Raw genomic sequence first — 23,142 nt, forward strand, 5'->3', positions numbered from 1 at the left:
CGTATTTTTAAAAAATCTTCAATCCTATGATGATGATTTTTTTTTTAACTTACAAATTTTTACTTACAATTTTTTTTTAACTTACAAAAGTACTTTTCGATCCAAGGAAAATTTAATTAATAATCAAGTGTTTTTAATAATTTTTATTGACCAAATTAAAATATATTTATAACTTTTTGAAAATAATTGACATTTTAACTTATTCCTAAAAAAAAAAAAAGAAATATCAATACATATGTTAAGTCTTTTAAATTTTAAATGCAAGTCATACAGTTTTAATGAGAACCTTGTGCTTGAATACATTTTGAAAGATCTTCAAACCTTCTCTTGTACGCCCTCGCCAGCTTTGCTCCATTTAGTTCTCACCGTTATTATCATCACACGTACTTTTTTTGCTCTCGCTTTTTAATCAGCTGATATTTTTTGATCTTGTTAATCACATTCATTTTCGATTGTTGATATTTATTCAAGTCGTCATTTCTAAAATGTCTGAAATTTGGTGTATTACTAACTTTTTTGGTTCGACTCAGCGCGACCCAAGAAATATGCTTCGCGACCCAATTTTGGGTCGCGACCCATAGGTTAAGAACCGCTGGTTTAGAGTTATATCTTCAAACTCGGGTTAAATATTGAACCTAGATTTAACCTGCAAGATGCGGATTAAATCTAAGCCCAATGTTTGGTTCGAGTTTTAAGGAAGCGGATTAATTGACATATCCTTTTTTATAGTATATTTCTATGCAGCCTTGGTAGGAACGTAGAACTGATAGGCACGAAAAAGAAAAAAAAATCCTGCTTAGCCAAATAAATAAAACTATAAAAACTATCACTTCTATGAATGCTAAAATATCAGGATAATATTAACACTTTATCAAGTATATCTCTTATAACAGAACATCGGCTTCAATAATATTGCGGACAAATCTGGAGCCAAAATAAATAAATAACAACAAATACATATTAATAAAATATAAATTATTAAACTTAAAATAAATCATTAACATGTGATGAAATGTGAAATTTAAATTTATTACCTTATTAAGAGAGATCTCATAACGCTTACAGTTTAGAACCGCAAAATACATAAATCCGCCACTGCTTTTGTGTTTTGTTTAAGAAATTGTTAATATAAGTTTGAGCTTTTGAGTTTCATTTGGCGAATTTCATCACGGCTTTGAAGCAATTAGATAGGATAGGAAATTAGATCACAATGGGTTTGAAAAGAAACAATACAGTCCGAAATAGTGCTGATAAGATCTAAGACATAAACAAAAATTCTGAAATTACTCGATTTTTTTTTCCTACTTTTTCGCATATTTGTAAACGAAAATTTTTAAGTATAACAATAAGTATAATATAAATGAATAAAATGAAGTTATGAAAAAAATATGCAACAGCTGGTAGCCTTTCTTTAATATTGATTATCTTGAGAAATTAAACGTTAGTCAACTTTGAAATTACATATTGCGTTAAAAATATACAAACATTACGGAATAAATGTTCATCAACATAAATAATATACTAATTACATAGTTAGAATTAAGCTAAAATATATTTCGAGTTCAAAGCTTTATCTTCTTGTTCATACAAAAATAAGAGTTTTTTTTTTTTTCTTTTATTTTATTTTTTCTTTCTGGAATAACTAGATACAGTAATACAATCCCGAACAAAATTATCATTTTATATAGTTTTGGTTCACGATGGAAAAATATATTAAGATAAATATTTTGCTAAATGAAACTTTGTCAACTGAACTCAACAGAATACTTGTAAGAAAAAATAATTTTATGAAAACATAGTATTTGAATTTTTCAACAATGCCGAGCAAAAATATTTACTATTCAGAATTCTAGACCTGGATCCCAGTGGGATGGTAAAGTCCAAGCATGTAATTTAAGACCTCCATTGAAATTTATTTTATTTATTTATTTAGCGTAAAATTTAAAAGAAACTTAAGAAGAAAAAGAAGATGTCTAATCTTCCGAAACTATGTTATTTTATTTGGCCACTACGCTAATAATAATAATTCATATCAATCAGTTTTGATGAATAAGGTTTAATAACAAAAGAAAATATTATTTTAAACTACACTTGCATAATACTTGTGAAAATGCTGACTGGTTAGTTATACTTTCAAAGAGAAATGCAGCCCAGTTCTTGAAGCTCAAAAATTCAAATATCGGGAATTTATTTTGCAATCTTTTTTAAAAATTTGCAATCCTTCTCCATCATTTTGTTTTGTGAGCCTAGAAACATAAATTTAGTCCAATTCTTGATGCTGGAAAAGTCAATTATCAGGGCATTATTCTGCAATCTTCCTCAAAAATTTGCAATCCCTCTCCAGCAATTACACGCGCATAATATTTGCCTGCCTGATAACGAAATGTTGAACAGAAAAATTCTGTTTTATATATTCGAAAAATGATGAGATTAATATGGTTTCTATCAACTTTCATCAATTCTTATGCAAGTATCTCAATACTTCGCAAAGGTGCATAACGTAGCGCAGAATAATTTATTGACTTACAAAAACAATATGAAAATGAATCGAATCTCCCAATAAAAATGCTATAAAAACCACAACTAATAATTAATTGAGTATCTAAAATACATAGTATTGACTAAAAAAATTCATGTATAAAGTATTTGTGGTTCGTCTCAGTCATTGGTCTGCTGGCCTCAGGAAAAATAAATTTCAGAACTTGTAAGAAATAATAAAATCAAAGCATCCGGACAGTAAATGAAAACATAACGTGTCCTTCAGTGGACTTAGGGTATTGCCCATACGGAATACGATACGGACAGATAGAATTTCTGACTGTATTTGATTTCATATGGGAAAGTTCGCGAGTTCTTTCGCAAATAAAGCTTTAATTTCATTTTAAGCTTCATCTTCTGTTAACTTGATGGACTGAAATAACAAAAAAAAAAAAAAAAAAAAAAAAAAAAAAAGGGCTACTCAACAGGATATGAACATATTCGAAAAGTTTCAAGTACCGAATAGGCAATGGTAATAAATTTAAATAAATAAAGTTTATAAATATAAATCAACTGATAGTTTGTTTGATTGTCAAACTCAAAATAATAACAGCAACTATCCATCTTCGGCAACCATCTGCTCGCTCACTATATTAATAGAATCAATTTAGAGATGCAAATCAACAATGGTGGAATTATACATTTTATTATACAGGCAGAAAGCAGTTTTTTTTCCCTCAATAGAAAGCATATTTTTTTAATTAAAAAAAATTAACTGCGATTTTCTCAAAATTTTGTTTATCATTAAAAAAAACAACCTCGCTGTTAGCAAAATCCAATAAACTGCTTAAAAGTTACAATATAGATAACAAATATGGGTAATGAAATGAGACAATATTTGCAGTTGGTGAAATACTTTTTTTTATTTATAGTCGTTAATTTTAAATCGACTCAGTAAATTGATGGAGAAAAAATGTATATTTACACAAATTCCCTCCCCTTTTTTACCTGACTTCCAACTGATTATGTCATTTTATAAATCAATATTATCTATAATTTGTACGTAAAAAACATTTCGATTGTGGCTCTATAATTTAGTGTAAAGTATTAACCATTTAGTCAAATTTTATTAAAATTTACTACATATTTACCTTGTTTCTTAAAAAATATTATATTTATAAAAAAAACATTCATTTATTTTCGTGTTTATGATTGATAAAATATCTAAAAATAATAACAAGGCATTAAAAATGCCATTTTTCAAAAATTGTGCTCCGGACGTGGAGCCTTATTTGGAAATATAAATTGATATACTCTAAAAAAATATTATAAAAAATATATATTGAAATTTCGGATATCCGAGGCTGCTGTCTACTTTGCCTAATTGAGACTTAGTATGTATGCAATATAATGTTACTTGCAGCATACATAGTTAGATTAAAAACAGATAATATCAAAGCACAGATGTCAGTAATGCAAAGCATAAAAAATCCAGGTTATCAAATTTGAAAGTGATATTCTTGGTAGGTAAGATTTAATTAAACAAGAGAACGACTATGCCACAGCAAATAAAAGGTAAAATTTAACTTCAGAAATTCTAAGAAAAAATATATACAGAAACCATTAAAAAATAAACAAGGTTAAAAAGTTTAAAGTCTACAGACAAATTAAAAATTAATTTCAATCTTAATAAAAAAATTTCAATATTTTTACATGCAGTTTGAATTATAATCAAACATGGGGGGGGGCAAGAAGGAAAATTTTATTAAAATAAGAATTGCAACTTAGCCGCTTGTGATTTCTGCAAACATCCTTATTTTGCTAAATTCAACATTCAGATTAAGATAAGAGACTCGTGAATCTAATTATGGCATCTTGCTGAGCGTCCAATTTTCCCAGAGTCTTGAAAAAACAAAATTTAAAATATACGAAAAAGAAGCTGAGTGCTTCTCATGTGGATGACGTCTGGACGTTAATTCATTAAAACGTTTCCTTTGAGTTAACTTTGTAAACGACCCCTTACGGCGGATGGAGGTGGGTGACATGCCATGGGGGTAGAGGGCCGAATGAAAGGACAAGACAAATGAGTGATGCCAAGCGATAAGCAGAACCGTGGGGCGTCCGAAAACGTTTTGGCTTTAAACGAAAACACAGCAGGGGACGAAACACATACAGAAAAACGAAGGCCAAAACCCCAGCAGTTTTTTTTTTCACTTTTTCATGGTATTTTTCTCTCTTTTGCTCGATGTGGAATAGGATATCTCGCGCAGAGCTGGTAAGGCAATAGGAGAGATAGAATTGCGGTCACGTGCGCTTGTTTTTCCAAAAGAAATAATAATGATAAAAAAAAATGAGATGGGAATACATCCGTACAATAAATTGAAAAATAATAAAGAAAAAAAAATTACATTCAGAAACCTTGTTGACCCTCTTGCAAAAACATTGTGTCTCAGAGAGCGAGGCATGCTGCTGTGAGGAAGGTTTCTTAACATGAAAGGTACACCTACAGTTAAATGTTGTTGTCAGGAATATAGGGTTGAGATTTATGACCAAACCAACGTTGGTAAAAGAGATGTGTAATTTATCTTGGAGGATATAAAGTTCATCAAACGAATGGGTTGGGATTTGTAGAAGGCTTACTATGGTATTTATCCGGTGCTGGAGTTCTTTGAAGTGGAAATTTCATGCCTGATTGTTACCTTGAAGACTGGCAGCACCATTTGATTGAAACATCTGGATTTATGCAGGAGTAATTTTTTCTTTACTTTTATCGCAATTTGATGGATATGATTCGATATAGAAGTAAGTAAATAACATGATTTTAAAAAATAAAAGGTTAATATTTACGTGGGGCAAATATTTGGAGAGAGCTCACATTCCAGACAGAAATTTGCCAATATATGATTTTGCTACTACTTTGGCATGCGTGAACAAGAGTATTTTTCTTGTTCACGTATGCCAGCCACCCCACACCCCCCCCTTTTTTTTTTTTTGACAGAAAAAAGGACATATAAACCAGAACTATTTTTAATATTTAATATTTTGTAGTTATGAATATAAATTTTACTTAAGAAAGTTCAATTGCAGTCAGTGGCGGATTTAGACTTTTTGAGACCCTGGGCAGCACATATCAAGAGTCCATCCCCCTTTTCATGAACTAGTTAATCAAACTTTATGTTTAAATACATTTTTAAACTAATCAAAATGTAATGTTTTTATTTTAGTAGTTTTTTTTTAATAAAAATGTTAATATTTATTTATTATAATTCACAATTGCACAGCATCCAGGTTTGTACTGTTCGTTTCAATATCTTGAGACGACCACTTTTAGACAATTCTATCTCACAGAAGGGTGAGTTGCGGAAGGATGTTCTCAATCCCAGAATTTACTTTAAATGGAAACATCCCTTCCATGCATCTTTCCTCTCACCCCTATTTTGTCGAATTAAACCTATCCTAACGCATGAGCAAAGGCGCGGAGGGTTTTAGAGTCCTTTGGCAAACAATATACAATATTATTTACGCAGACGTTCGGTGTTTCTAAATATTGTAAATACAAAGCGCTCAAAATGAATCACATAGGAACCTAGATAATAACATTTGACAAAATGTTATATTATTCTAATACTTTATAATTCTTAGAATTTGCATTATTTATAAACTTATTTATTCGACAATACAATTAATAGTATCATTTAATTCACCTACATACTAACCCCTCCCCTTCATAACATATTGTTACGAATCTGTGATGCGGCTTCCCAACATAGTCGGTTCCATAGGAGATCCCAGAGCTTGGCTACAAACTTGGCGACCATTTGGCGACTTGGTGACGAATTTGGCGCCAAAATATATTATATTCGAAACATCGAGAATTTTCCCGATCCGTCCAGTAGGAACCGAGATACGCCTCGAACGTTCCTGATTGGTTGAGAGGCTTCTAGCCCCGCCTCCTGAAACCTATAAAAGGAAGCAGTCCTGCAGCTGCCGTGGTGGTGAACCAGAGTCGTAGTCGGAAGCGACAGAGAAGAGTAGTCGGAATCGACGGTAAAGAACTGGTCTTCCAGGGATAAGCGGAGCAGCGACGGAGTCAAGCTAGGGCTGAACTCAGCTGTGCGATACTGTCTGCAGTAGAGTTTTGTTGTATGCTGCACGTCTCGGCTGAAGATAATCGTCTTCTGTGCAGTATATAGTTGTCGTCTTTGTGCTGCACTGTGTGTCTTCGTGTAAATAAACGTCGTTGTTTCATTTTCTACTGCCGCCTGCTGATTGAATGTTCTCCACACCATATCACTTCCACTTTCCAAACGAACCCCCGGAAATTTCGTAACAATATCTACTTAGTCTGCCTATTCGGAAATCCACTACTGATTGTTATACTTTCCAAGAGTATGAGTCTTATTTGATTTTCATTAAATTTTGTTCATAAATTAAACAGTGAAATATTAATCACCTATTCCTTTCCTGACTTTTATTTGCTTTATTAAAATTCACATGCTCTTATCATCGGGAATCTTATTCAAATTGTTCCACATCTCGCAGTTTTTTATATCAGATGGATGAATTACAGATTAGCAGTGACATTGTCTTTTATATAAGTAATCTGATCATCTTCTAAAGAAGGCAGTAATGACAAGCAGATTAATGGCCATTACCTTCGATAATATCACACAAATCGGACAATAAGAGGAACAACCAAAAGTTTGACATTTAAATTGAAAGAATGTAGAATTTGAATAGGATGTTTGAATGAAATCTTTTAAATGTTTATCTGAAGACAATGCTTTATTTTAAGCCAGTTGTAATAATGACGTATGGCATTTTTATTTAACCAAAGATTCAGTCAGAGTAGTCATCCTCGGATCATCAGTCACTGTAGGAACAAATCAACTAATCCTTAGAAATAAATGAATAGAAATAATAAATGATTAAAAAGCAATTATATTCACACATCAATAGCTAAGACGAGATATCTCGTGGGCTTAATATGTGCACACCTAGTGAATAGAAAAATCATTAATCGTCGCATGGCGAAGCTAATAAGCTAAAAATGCCCAACTAATCCAAAAAAATTTCAGTTGAATTTTGATAACAGTTATAGTCAAAGGGTTTATAATATATAAGAAGCTTATGCTTTATGATAAACATTTGAATTCATTTGGGGGTTATCTAAGATCTAAACTGACAACAGACAGGAAATTTGCAAATGCAAATTTCCTGTCTGTTAAGCCACCACTTTAAAATAAAGAGTTTAAAAAAGTTAAGTGACAGCTTAAAAGTTAAGCCACCGCTTTAACTTAAAATCTAAAAGTAATCGTTTGGCATTTTTAATTAGTCATTTTTTTTCCCAAGGTAACATAGAACAATTTGAAATTTTGTTTTACTTCTTTGGAAAGTATTATTAAAGAGTCTGAGAATGTTTAGTAACTTCAAAAAGATTCGATTTCTTTTCCCCCCATCTTTTTAATAAATGATTAAGAATTACATTAAAATTTTCTTTGAATTTTATGCACGTTCTTATTAACATCGGTATTCTTAAATGAAATTTATAAATAATGAAATGCAAAGTTTACGATTGTAAATTTTCTTTTAATTTTTAATTGTTTTGATTGAAAATTGTAATTTATTTTTTACAATATGCATAAGGAATTTAAGCTTTTTTTGTAAGACTTTCTATGAATTTTAATGTATATTTAATAAATATGTATTCTAGGTTCAGGCATTAAGTAAGAATATTTCATCATATCCGTTTTCAAAATCAAGAATTTATATTTAATGCATTGTTCAAATGCTTGTTTTATTTGTGGTAATGTTTTTTAGACTTGCACTCGTTTTGTAAATACGTGATTCAAAAATCATGCATATTAAACTACAAAACAGACTTAAGAGTTGCCAAATTTCGTATATAGTTATTAGTTGAATAGTAGGTATTCAATAAGGAGGCCGTCTTTAATATTTTAATCAGATTCATAGCAAATTTTAAAAAGTAGTCGAATTTGTGATGTTTTTTCTGAACATTTCCGGAATGTATACATAATTATACAAAAATAACTTTTATGCTATTTTAAAATTCTCTTATTTTAAAAAAAATTCTTTGTATTGGACATTAATTCTAAAGCACAACTTTTACCTCCGCTTTTTACTTTCTTGTATACGTAGAATAGTAATATTCAAAAATTAGAACTCAAGATTTTGGCCAATCTCCTTGTTGTAAATCTCCCCCAGTTAGAAAAACACACTTTTCACACATTTTATTCTTTCATTACGTATTTCCTCCGCTGCTCTTAGCAGTGTTAAAACTAAGATTTAAAAAAATTCTTTGTATTGGACATTAATTCTAAAGCACAACTTTTACCTCCGCTTTTTACTTTCTTGTATACGCAGAATAGTAATATTCAAAAATTAGAACTCAAGATTTTGGCCAATCTCCTTGTTGTAAATCTCCCCCAGTTAGAAAAACACACTTTTCACACATTTTATTCTTTCATTACGTATTTCCTCCGCTGCTCTTAGCAGTGTTAAAACTAAGATTTAAAAAAATTCTTTGTATTGGACATTAATTCTAAAGCACAACTTTTACCTCCGCTTTTTACTTTCTTGTATACGCAGAATAGTAATATTCAAAAATTAGAACTCAAGATTTTGGCCAATCTCCTTGTTGTAAATCTCCCCCAGTTAGAAAAACACACTTTTCACACATTTTATTCTTTCATTACGTATTTCCTCCGCTGCTCTTAGCAGTGTTAAAACTAAGATTTAAAAAAATTCTTTGTATTGGACATTAATTCTAAAGCACAACTTTTACCTCCGCTTTTTACTTTCTTGTATACGCAGAATAGTAATATTCAAAAATTAGAACTCAAGATTTTGGCCAATCTCCTTGTTGTAAATCTCCCCCAGTTAGAAAAACACACTTTTCACACATTTTATTCTTTCATTACGTATTTCCTCCGCTGCTCTTAGCAGTGTTAAAACTAAGATTTAAAAAAATTCTTTGTATTGGACATTAATTCTAAAGCACAACTTTTACCTCCGCTTTTTACTTTCTTGTATACGCAGAATAGTAATATTCAAAAATTAGAACTCAAGATTTTGGCCAATCTCCTTGTTGTAAATCTCCCCCAGTTAGAAAAACACACTTTTCACACATTTTATTCTTTCATTACGTATTTCCTCCGCTGCTCTTAGCAGTGTTAAAACTAAGATTTAAAAAAATTCTTTGTATTGGACATTAATTCTAAAGCACAACTTTTACCTCCGCTTTTTACTTTCTTGTATACGCAGAATAGTAATATTCAAAAATTAGAACTCAAGATTTTGGCCAATCTCCTTGTTGTAAATCTCCCCCAGTTAGAAAAACACACTTTTCACACATTTTATTCTTTCATTACGTATTTCCTCCGCTGCTCTTAGCAGTGTTAAAACTAAGATTTAAAAAAATTCTTTGTATTGGACATTAATTCTAAAGCACAACTTTACCTCCGCTTTTTACTTTCTTGTATACGTAGAATAGTAATATTCAAAAATTAGAACTCAAGATTTTGGCCAATCTCCTTGTTGTAAATCTCCCCCAGTTAGAAAAACACACTTTTTAGGACAATATCCGTCTGTTTTTGGCAAAGATAACTCAAAAATGCTTTCAACTGGACGGATGAAATTTGGTATACGATCTTTATATGGAGTTTATAGATCTCTATCAAATTTTGAACAAAATCTGTTCAGAGGAAGTATGTCTGTCCGGCTGCTTAAATATAACACGATAACAACAAAACGGAGAGATCTTGATAGATAAAATTCGGTACATAGATTTAACATCCATATTGTAAATACCTAACGAATTTAGAGTGATATTTATCAAAGGATTGATTGTATTTCAGTCTGTACTTTCAGAAACATAATAAACGCAATAATTCAAAAACGCAGTGACTTAAATACATCAAATTTGTTTTGAGTTTTTTGACTACAACTGTCGTTTTGGGTCAAATTTTTGTTTCAATCGGTTGGGAAAAACGCGTATAAAACATGAATTCGATTTTCGAATACTATTAAGGGATTAATATGTCAGGGATTAATCGCCAAAAAACTCGCCAAGTAGGATGTGATAGATTCAATAAAAATGCTAAATTCACGTCAAAGGTAAATGTATTTTGCAACTATTGTACGCCAACGCTATGCAAGGCATTCTCGGAATAACATCTTTATTGAAAGAAAGTTTTAGGGAGACAACTTCCACTGGTTAATTTGGCATTCTTTCTAAACAACTATGTGAATCAAAATTCATTACATACTGAATGTAATCAATTCAAATGAAGACATTACAAATGAACGAAGCTTAAAATTGTGCTAGGATCAAATCTCCTTTGTTTAAGACAAGTATTCTATAACTTATTTTATGATTACTATTACTACTAATATAATTTTCTAAATAATATAACATCTGTATATATTTATAACACTATACAAATAATATTACAAATATTCATAATGACATTAACATTTCGGTAAATTTACAACTATCACCTGTCTGGTCTTAAAGGCAAAATGTCATACTTTTTACAGTTTTCTAAAGTTGTTCTTATTTTTATGGCACTTTCTCAGCCTGTTCTTCAAGGACACGAATTGAATACATGATTTGAAGCTCATTAGAATTTCTAAGCATCACTTGTCCTCGAAATCAGCGAATTTAAAAATTCTAATCGAATTAAAATTCAAGATTGGCGCCCGATTATGAAGGTCGAGATAAGATATGTCAAGTAAATATATTGTTTAAATTCAGCGATATTGAGAAATTTATAGCTAGTGACCAGGTGACACCATTTACTTAATAAGTACATTAATAGTTATAGCACCGTAGCTTTAATTCTTGTCAGTTTATCAAGTTTATGGTACAGTTTGGTTAACTTATATAAAATATTAAAATTTTTCAGGTTTCGCTTTGTGAATATCAAATGATAAAATGTCATAATAAGAATGAATGCGAATTATATAAGCCCACCAACGAAAAAGAATTTAGAATTTATTCTTAGAATTAAATCTTCTCTAAGGTGCGGCGATTTTTATGATAAGAATATTCATTATGAGAATATTATTTTATAGGATTAGTAGTGAGTGTCTTTTTGGGTTTCGCACTGTGAATATTAAATGATAAAACAGCTGTGAATTATATAAACACACCAAAGAGAAATAACTTAGAGTTTAGACATGGAGTTAAATTTTTTTTCTAAATTATCGCGATTTTTATGATAAGAATATTTTTTATGAGAATACTATTCTTTAAATTTAGCATTGAAAACTTCAGGTTTCGCACGAAGAATATCATCCAATCAAATAGCTACGAATTAAAATGCGAAAGAAAAAAAAAAAAAAAAAACTGGCTGCGAATCGTAAAAATTCACTAACCAGAAACATTTAGAATTTATACAAGAAATTAAAATTTTCTTTGAAGTGTAGTTATTTTAAGAATACCTTTTATGGAAATATTATTCCTTAGGATTGATATTGAAAACTTGTTCTAGGTTTTATGCGGGGAATATCAAATAATAAAAAATGTCGTAATTAACAAGAATGTCAATTATATAAGCCCACCAAAAAAAAAAACAATTTAGAAATTTTGCATTAATTAAACATTTTTTCTAAAATATTGCTATTCTTATTATAAGAATATTATTCTTAAGATTGGTATTGAGAACATGTTGAAGATAAGCATAGTAAATAATTTTCTTAGAAAAATTGTAAAAATTTTTTAATTCCGTTTTTAAATACAAGGAATTGAAAAAAAATATAACAAACAGGTTTTTAAGTTGATTTCTTTATTTTTTACAGGTATGAAAGCATATAGTTTCATCGTCAATTTACTCTCCCAATTTACCTCAAACCGATTAAAAATGTTTTATTAATCTACTGTATTTAAAGTACACGTCTTCATAATATGTATCTGAAAAATAATATGCATAGCTTATTCTTTATCATATACATTCACCGTTTTTATTACTTTTTCAATGTAACTATTTTTACTTATCCAGCAGCTGCCACAAATATTATTGAACGAAACACCTGTCCTTCGAGTTCCACCATCCAAAAAAACAAAGTTCTCCAACAAAAACTTAGTAAACTTACAATCAAAGCAGAATACTTTATTTCTTTTTCAATTCCTACTATTAGTTCACACTCTCCTTATATATATTTATATATCTTGTTCAAATTTTCATTCGTTAATAAAATACTTTTTATTCATCCATTCAAGGTCAAATACATTTTTTTCAAATATTAATTCATTAATTATTAAATTTACTTAATTTTTAATACTTTAAAATAGAGTTTTAGCAATTCGTGGTGAAAATTAAATCAGCAGACAGTAGCTCAATCGGTAAAATTCATGGAATTCAGTATTTTTCACGTGAAGGTGAAGAATGCGAGTTCAATTCTTTCGAAAATAGAAATTGACAATTTTATATTATACTAGCCGCCTTTGGCGACCAGCCGGTTCGCCAATCTTAGTGTTCGTTAAAATTTTAATAATTAAATATTTTATGCAATTCCAACTTCTTCAGCAAAATATTTTATTCTTCAGCAAAATATTTTAAAACTTCAAATTTTGATAGTCATATAATTCACTCATAATATTATAAAGGCCTTCAGTCATAACGTGATATGTATCTCTCTAATTTTCTGTTACCCCTCGTAGAATTTATGCTTTAAATTAAAGTGTAAAGGATTAATCTGCAATTAATATAACAATATTTTTTACTGAAACAAAGCATTTTTTTAATAATATGATTACTGATAATAGAGTCACTGAGCGTTTAAACTTTATGGGCACTAAAGAATATCTTTCTTAATTTATGTAATATCTCAAGCATTTGTCAACAAAATTTTCTCAGATTCATCATGAATGGATCGATTCATTAACAATGTTTCATTTTAAATGCATCAAACACTCAGAAAATAAAATGAATCGTTTAAAATAATCTGTCGAAAACAGGTTTAAAAAAACTACTTAAAAAACGATGTACTTAAAACTATAAGCATATATAAAAAATATATATAACTAACATAAATACAATTTAATTACAAAAGCATGCAACTAACCTAAAAATAATTTAAATCATTGAAAACAGGTTAAAAAAAACTACTTAAAAAACGACGTACTTAAAACTATAAGCATATATAAAAAATATATATATAACTAACATAAATACAATTTAATTACAAAAGCATGCAACTAACCTAAAAATAATTTAAATCATTGTAAACAGGTTAAAAAAAACTACTTAAAAAACGATGTACTTAAAACTATAAGCATATACAAAAAATATATAACATAAATACAATTTACTTACAAAAGCATACAACTAACCTAAAAGTAATTTAAATCGTCCGTTGATAATGGTTGCCATGCCAACGATCAGAACACAGTGCGCATGCGTGAATTTTCTTCGCCTTTTACGTAACGCAAATGCGTGAATTTTTCTACGCCAGTTGGGGTAACGCTATGAAGATTAGACATTTTTAATTTCCTTTATTCTGTGCTATTTTAATTCAAAAGTACTTCAGAATGAATCTGAAACATGGATTAATTAACAATGTTTAATTTTAAATGCATAAAACATTAAGAAAATAAACAGAATCGTTTGAAATAATCCGCCGAAAAATCTTAACCCTAGCCTCATTACTGTTGGGAGAAAAAAAGAACTAAAGCCTAAATCATTTGGCGTTGGGGAAAATTGAAGATTTTTTTGGCGGAAAAGTTTGCGGTGGGGAAAATGGAAGATTTTTTTGGCGGGAAAGTTAGTTTTTAATTAATAATTGACTACCCCTAACATTTAGGGGGATGAAAAATAGATGTTGGCCGATTCTCATAGATACCGGATAAGCACAAAAAATTTCATCAAAATCGGTCAAGCCGTTTCGGAGGAGTATGGCAACGAAAACTGTGACACGAGAATTTTATATATTAGATATATATATATATATATATATATATTAGATATATATATATATATATATATATATATATATATATATATATATATATATTACTTGTTGCACTTTAGGCCGAAGAAAAATGTGATCGTAATGACAAATCATGCGAGACCCGAATTTTCTCATGATAATAATTAATTGCAATATATACGAACCCGAGATAACTCGGGATAATCACAGAAGCGGTTAAATGATAAATGTTATTTTTCATTCATAAAAATGAATGAAAAACGGCAAGCTTTTTTCATGTAACAATAATTAAAAATTTTTAAGGGTATTCGAGCTCTTAGTCCGGAGCATCACTACACGAAAATGTTTCTGAGCTTATTCGATTATGTTAGTTTACAACACGTTAATCGCCACGTGAATGATTTGCTTACATTTAATTTGTTTCTAACACGTTCATTTCCACGTGAAGTAAGTGTGTCTCATAGGTAATGTATTCGCTTTGCTGTACGAATCATACATGTACATAACATGAAATATTTTGCTTTTTATCATCCCTATCTTAGCGATGATTCGTACTCAATTCGTACAAATGCATAGTAACTAGCAAAATATGGCCTATATTGGCCTTATGCTTATGGTAGCCTCCCTAATTTTAACAATAATGTATTGCTATTTCGTGAAGAATAAGGGCTTGTATTTGTCTCCAAATATTTATTATCCAGGAATTTGGCTGACTTGTATTCGTCCACACTATCCTGGAATTTGTCATCCTTTTCATCAAATTGCATTCATATTATATATATAATTAAATGGAATTAAAATGTATCCTAATAAACTGCAGGACCAGATAGGTTTATGTTTAGAATTTGCCTGGTCTACTTAATTATTTTGATTCAGGAGGTCAAATTTTCAATATTTTCATGATTTTATATAATGAATTAGTTTTTTAATTTCCCATGATCCAGCATGCTCAAACAATTTCTTTTTTGTATGGCAATAATTATACTAAAACTAAATCGTAATTAATAATAACATCCAACAACCACTTTCTAATTAATAAATAAAATAAAAAGCAAAAAAAAATTATGCATATCCGAAAATACAAAATATATTACATTTGTGTATCAAAACCATTTACAATGTAAAAAATGAGAGAAGGGGAGAAGGGGGAGTGCATTCGGAAGAGACATTCGCAATTACAACGCTACATCTGGAAAAGGTGCCACATCTACCATAACAAATCTATCAGCAACACTAATCAAAGCAATTTAACACTCTTAATGCAAACTTCACGCTTACTTACAAACATCTTTTTTTCCCTTGAATGGCAACGGCGGAAAAGTGAATGGGAAGCCGAAAAGAAGACAATCGCGCGCACGTTCTAATGGGAAGGGGAGGGGCGGAGGAATGGGGGGTATGGCGAGCAAAGCACACAGACGATTGTATCCGCAGAAGAAAAGGCAGGTAAGAGGCACACGGGGTGAAACCTGGATGTTTAACAAGAGTTAGATGGATGATGCTTAAAGTGGAAAGGTTGGAAGGGTGTGGCAGCCTCTGTCACCACCTACCCCTCCGCACGACTCCAATGCGGGCGCGATCACAAATTGCAATAAAAACGAGTTGATAAATAATGTTTATTTATTTTTTTTTAAAAAAAAGCTCATCAGCTGCTGCAGACGATAATAAAAATTTGTATAAATATCTGTATAAGAAAAATAATACAATTATTCTTTTAATTTAAAATGTGTAGTCATTGATTCAGCAGCAACGAAAGTTTGCAGATGGAAAGCAGCTTTTTGAAACTGTCATTCTTATCATTGCTCTGGAACTTAAATTTTTCAGTTTGCAAAACATTCTAACATTAAATAAAGTATCATTTTTGTGAAATTTTGAAGTTGAAAGTATTGAAATAAGAATTATAATATGAAAAAATCGTACTATTAACAAATAAAGATACAGTGGCTCAAAAAATTGAGAGTACACCTTACTTTTACTTGATAAATCTGACTTTCAATATAAATAACACATTACCTGGAAGTGCAAACATGTTTTTATATTTACACTTAACAAATGGTTTAATTTAGAGTAAAAATAAAGAAAAATCAACGGAAAACTTCTAAACTGAAAAGTTTCAGAGGCATTTTAAATAAACATACGCAGAATTTTGCCTCAATAAATTGAAAATACACCAATGAAATTCTTGCAATATCACGCATAGAAAGAACTTGTCAGTATTTAGTTGCATGTCTTTTGGCTCTTATAATGGCTTCTAAACGTCATGGTACTGATTCGACCCATTTTTGGTGGTATCTGAAGATATTTTACCCTATTCTTCTTGCACCACTTGTTTTAAAATGGGTTTGTTTCTAATTTTCTATTTTTGGACCACTGCTTCGTGTGTGGCCCACAGATATTCAATGGTATAGATGTCGGGGTACTGTGACGGTGTGTGTAACTGCTGATTACAATATAAAAGACACCATATTTTGACGTTACATGCATTCGGTTTGGGGTCGTTGTCCTACTGGAAAATGAAATTTCCATCTAAACCCAAATTTTTGGCACTTTCCTTTAGATTGCTGCGAAGTATATCCAAGTAAACCATATCGTTTATAATGCCATCTATAAAAATTAAATTTTCTACTCCGAATGAAGCTATGGAACCTCAAATCACGACGGAGTCACCATCATGTTTAACTGGAGGATGTAAAATCATTTAAACCAAAGCAATATTAAGCTTTCTCCATATTGTACGATGGCTGTCACTGCCAAAAATGTTGAGTTTTCTTTCATTATTAAATATAGCTTTCTTCCGAAGGTTATTGAATTTCAATTCATTAGTTTTTGCAAACTTCAAAGGCTTTTTCTAAGTTTGCAAGCTGAAGAACGGTTTCTCTCTAACAATGCGATTTTTATATCCAGCTTGTCTAATGGCATTTCGCACAGTTTTAGCACTTGTACTTCTGCCTATGATTTGAAAAGTTTCTGCAACAAGTTGGATGAACCATATGGTCGCAGCAATCTAAAGGAAAGTGTTAAAAATTTGGGATTAGATGGAAATTTCATTTTTTATCATTAGCATTTTTAGCATTAGCAAATAGATTGCACGTAACGTCAAAATATGGTGTCTTTTTCTTTGTAAACAGCAGTTATACACACCACCACAGTACCCCGACATCAATGCTATTGAATATTCGTGGGCCATACTCGAAAAAGTGGTTCAAAAACACAAAATTAGAAACAAAACCCATTTAAAGCAAGTGGTGCAAGAAGAATGGGGTAAAATATCTTCAAATACCACCACAAATTGGTTGAATCTATACCACGACGTTTAGAGGCCATTATAAGAGCCAAAAGACATGCAACTTAATAGTGACACTTTGTTTCTATGTGTAATATTGCAAATATTTCATTGATGTATTCTCAATTTTTTGAGGCAAAATTCTGCGTTGTTTATTTAAAATGCCTCTGAAACTTTTCAATTTAGAAGTTTTTTTTTTGGTTTTTCTTTATTTTTACTCTAAATTAAACCATTTGTTATGTGTAAATATAAAAACATGTTTGCACTTCCCGGTAATGTGCTATTTATATTGAAAGTCGGATTTATTAAGTAAAAGTAAGGCGTACTCTCAATTTTTTTGAGCCACTGTATATCTGCATGATAATAATTGCATAACAGTGTGTAGTTATTAGTTGCAGGATAGTCATTTTTAAACACAGCAGTATATTATAATTTAAATGTAATTGTAAATTTTTCCTCATGTCGCAGAAAAAAAAAAGAAGAAAAAAATTATTTACAAGCCGAGGCATCATATAATTTTTAAAAATTTTTATTGCATTTTTTTAGTTTTTACTTATTGATAGAAATTTCCTTTGCCAAAAAATAAATTACGACATTTGAAACTAAATCTAATATTAAAATATTTTCCAAACGAAGAAAAAATATTTGGCCAAATAAATGTATAAAAAAAATCAAAGATTATATATATATATATACACACTACACGAAATAAAAGGCAAATAATGAAGAAAATCTAAGTAAAAATGCAACTATAAAAAAAGAAGAAAAAAGTGAAAAATGGAATAAAGAAGGAACATATCTAAATATATGAATTAAAAAAAAGGAACAAAATTTAAAATGGCTCAATCTACTTTCATTTCATCATTTTATAAGCATTTGATGCATATTTTATTTATATATATATATATATATATATATATATATATATATATATATATATATATATATATATATATATATATATATATATATATATGCATCAAATGCTTAGAAAATGATGAAATATATAAATATATAAAAGAATTCTTAATTAATTTCCCAATTTTTATTTTAAATTAGCCCATATTAATTTCATTCTAAAATGTTCTGTTATTTCCTGATCCAGATCCCACTTTTTATTTTATTATTTTTGACAAATGTTGTAGAAAACTGATAGCTTTAGCTTTTTCTCACTCTCGTAGCGAAAGCATAAAAATCTCTAATGCTTACGACATTCTTTTAGAAATACCTAAGATTCTCTTGCCTAAATCGACACATGGCAAAGAAATCCTTATCATAATCTCATAGTAAAATCACTGAAGGGAACATTTCTGTCACTTTTGCTCTTAGATCATGATGTAAAAAGACATCATTTTATAATCGCTTCGCTTCTTTGTACAAAAAGTATGCCTCCCATATTGGAATAAATCGAAGTTAAAATTTCAAAAGTTTCTACTTTTCGGCCACGCATATGCACAATTATGTTTATATACGTGTTTATTACAAGTTTGAATGATAATTCTCTTTATAAACTTATTTTACATTCGTTTTTAATTTTAAAGAAAATTTTACCTTGGATGCTTATAATTATTAAGGTTATGGACAATCCACATAATTGTATAAAATATATGCATATAAAAAATTTGTATTTTGTACTCCCAGGACAATAACCTAATAATTTATAAACCATGACGGAAATGAATGAAGTAAACAGAAGTGTAAGTTGCTAAAAAGAAAAGTAGGACACAATTTCCTATCTGAGATTTATAGTTAAATTGAGTTGCTTCTATTGCTGGCTTATTTTATGATATAATAGGCTGTTAAAATCAGACTAAAAGTTTAGTAGTTATATAAATAGATTTAAGATTGGATAGTTTCTTTTTATTTCTTAATCACCATACTATGTAAACACATCCAAAAATATCCACTGCGCAAAAAATTCAGATTATGGCTACGAATGTAATAATAGAAGCTTGGAATGTCATGGATAACAAAGCCTGTCTTTAAAAACACTCACATTTCGCTGAGTGTTTTAAATCTAGCATAGAAAATGAAGGTTAAATTGTGTGTCTAAATGGAGGTGGCAAAAAATATAATTCGCGTCAAAAAAAAAAAAAATCTTGTATTTATATCAATATGACATAAAAATAATTTATAACATTTGTATAAAAATTAAACAAAACGAATTATTGAAAATTAATTTGACATGGTTTTTCCCTCTTCTCTATTTACGACAATACTAATTTTCCAAACATCTCCAATCCATTTTCTGTTTGTTTCCAGAAGCTACGCAGATTTTCTCTGATCTAGTTTATAAAATTAAAACACATCGGATTTCTACAATGCTCATTTTCACATGTAATATACTGGCTAGGAATTCCGAATAATTTCTGTAAGAGAATTTAAAAATAAAATTCGTCGAAATCGCACATTTTAAAATTTAAATCATATCAATATATCGTATTTTAAATGACAGAACAACTTCATAACTCTAAAAAATACGTAATTACCCTAAAATAGATATTTTTTTAAATAATTAAAAATTATTTAAGTGTAACCATTTTTATAAAAATTAATTATAATTTTTAATAATTATTGGTAATGGTAATAATAAACTTTATTATTAACTAATATCATTATTTATTAAAATTATTATTAAATTTTAAGAAATTTTAAATTTTATAAACAAAAATTGAATCAAATTTCTTATATTTAATAGATTGTGGTTTTCGCATAAGCGCAATAGGAACTCGCCTCGTGTCTGGAGACTCTATGTGTGAGATGGTTCAAAATCTACTCAACGGATATCGCAGTCTTAATTCGAATGGCGAATTTACGACAGTTTGAAACATTAAATTATATTTAAAAAATCTAAATCCACGTCATAATGTTATATTTAATCACGAATGTTGCAAATATTAAATGAAATGAAAAATTTTTTAAAATGTTGTCTGGATTAAAATTTATTTTATTTTTCAAAAAGACAAGTCAAAAAGTAACAAGTATTTCGCTATGTTAATAATTTTTTTAAAGAATATTTAAATCTCATAGCCTTCGCGTAATTTTAAAACTATCAATAGTTATGAATAATTAAATCAATAGTTATGAAAGCAACAGATTTTTAATAAAACCATAAACTAAATTTATAATTTAGAACTTCAATTGACCTTCTTATTGTAAGAAAAGATTAAGAATTAAAGCTTTTTTTTTTTACTTTTTATTTGCATTAAAAAAGGCAGCATCTTATATCAATGAATCATATATGAGAGGCAAGCAGATCTGCGCAACACTCATGCAATGTGGGAAGAACCCCCTATCTGCGCAAGGGACAGAGAGAGAAGAGGACTCAGATGTTGCTTGTCAGTGCTTTCCATCGGAAGTCTTAACAAGAATCCTCGCCCTCTCCTTCCCTCCGCAATGAGACTTTAGGGTTGCCATAACAAAAGAATGCCAAATGAACTCGCCAATAACTATCAAATATCCCTCTGTGTCTATTCAATACAATGTATATATTTGATACTTTTTGGAAGATTTGCATTTTGAAGCTTAAATAAACCATTAAATACTTTTACATTGTAAAAAATCTCTTATTCTCTAATTTGTAAGTGAAAAAAAAAATGTATTTTTCATCATATGTGTGTCACGATTATTGTTATTATTAATAATGATTTAGCAGTCTGAACGACAATTAAAATATGAGTTAATAGGTAATATGTTTATACGCCTCTTACAGAAGTGAAAATATCTGTACGTTGTCAGTTAAGATATTTTAATATTGCATTTTTGTGTAAATTATTCATACAATTAAATATTCCGATTGTAAAATAAATATTTAGGGGAAAAAGATAAAAAAAATTTAAAAAATATTATAGATGCATATGCATTTTTATTTGACTAACAGATACTCAACAAAGGTTAATTGAAAAATTACTATTAATAATATCTCTGAGTACGTGTTAAAAGCATCTATATTTCCGAAATAAAAAAAGGATGACTAATATATATAACAAATATTTAATTTTGAAATAAAGCACAAGAAAAAAATTTTAAGTTCAATTTAAAATTAAAAATTTATTTAATCATTTTGAGCTTGCTTTTTTAATAATAAATTTGATTTTATATAAAATTTTTAATTACTTGATTCATAAATTTTATCATTTTCCAAAGACATTAATTAAAACAACTGCGATTATTTCAGACTTTGCTAACCACATTTTATGTTTTTTTCATTTACAAAAACATTGATATAATTGAATTCCGCATTAAAACTAGCTAAAAAACCTTTCATTTCATCTCGTTATTGCAGCAACAACGCCAAACCTAGTGATAAGTCGCCAACTGTTGGCGCGAGAGTTTTAATATCTCATAGCGTGATCTCGAACGCTCACAAGGAGGAGAATTAAATCGGAGTCAAGGACTCCCTTTCCCTACCTGTTGAGTTCCATGAACCGTTCGCTGGTTATTAGGTGGATTTATTCGTTTTCTTACACTTTTCTTCAGGAGGTGGATTTTACTATTGCCATTATGCAAGGCAAATTTATAACTGGGGAAGTTTCAGAAACTTTTATCAGTTTTAGAGATAATTTTTATTAAATTTTGTAGTTTCTTAATACCTCAAAATGAACAAACTGCCTCTCATTGTAAATTAGCGTTTATTATAAAAAAAAAGGAAGAATAATTGACAAATTATCTTGTAATAATTAAAATTATATAGTGTAGTAATTTTAATTATTACAAGATATAATTAAAATTTATAATAAAAAAAATACAGATTTATAAATAATTTGTTATTAATTTTATAAAAAAAAGGAAGAATTATCAATTATTTATATAACAAGATATAATAAGAATTTATAATAATGTACAGATTTTAAGATTAAATTCATTAAAATCGTTTGTATGAGAAAAACATTTATTTTCATGTCCGAAGTAATATTACAGAAAATAATAAATTTATTCTGGCCACATGCTGCATGTGGAAAAACATACACCATTACCATTCCTATATTATGTATTCTAAAATTTTATTTTTTTTACTAAGAATTAAAAATGTTCCGATTTCTAAATTTCTTAAAAATTCCTTATATTCTAATTTATGAAACAAATTTTGTAGACTAAAGTACAAGTTTATAAAAATGGTTTCGATAGATTATTATATCGTCTGTTGTTCATCGGTATCGCCATAAAGTTAGGTGTTCAAAAACAAATGAATTGCACAGCACACAAGAATATATAAATAGAAATGTTATGTGTATATATTAGCAGGTGTTGTTTAGTGAGAAGCGACTTGGGAAATAAATCTCATTATATTAGTATAGACGTAGAAAAGTTGTTGTTACTGTTCAAATGTAACATTGGATTGCTGTTCAAATTACGTTACATTTGAGAGGTCGACATGCGTTTAGAGTATAAGGGGCCTAATAGGAAAGGAGAGTAGTGGAAATGCTCGCATC

The 23,142-nt window shown here is 29.3% G+C and overlaps 1 protein-coding gene across 3 annotated transcripts in view; it reads right to left on the reverse strand.

Annotated features, from left to right (window-relative positions):
* LOC129964882 (tyrosine-protein kinase RYK-like) overlaps positions 1–23,142 on the reverse strand; it is a 468,554-nt gene that overhangs the window by 20,126 nt on the left and 425,286 nt on the right. The gene's annotated exons all lie outside the window — the stretch shown is intronic.

This window comes from Argiope bruennichi, chromosome 1 (genome assembly GCF_947563725.1).
Source record: "Argiope bruennichi chromosome 1, qqArgBrue1.1, whole genome shotgun sequence".
Taxonomy (NCBI): Eukaryota; Metazoa; Arthropoda; class Arachnida; order Araneae; family Araneidae; genus Argiope; species Argiope bruennichi.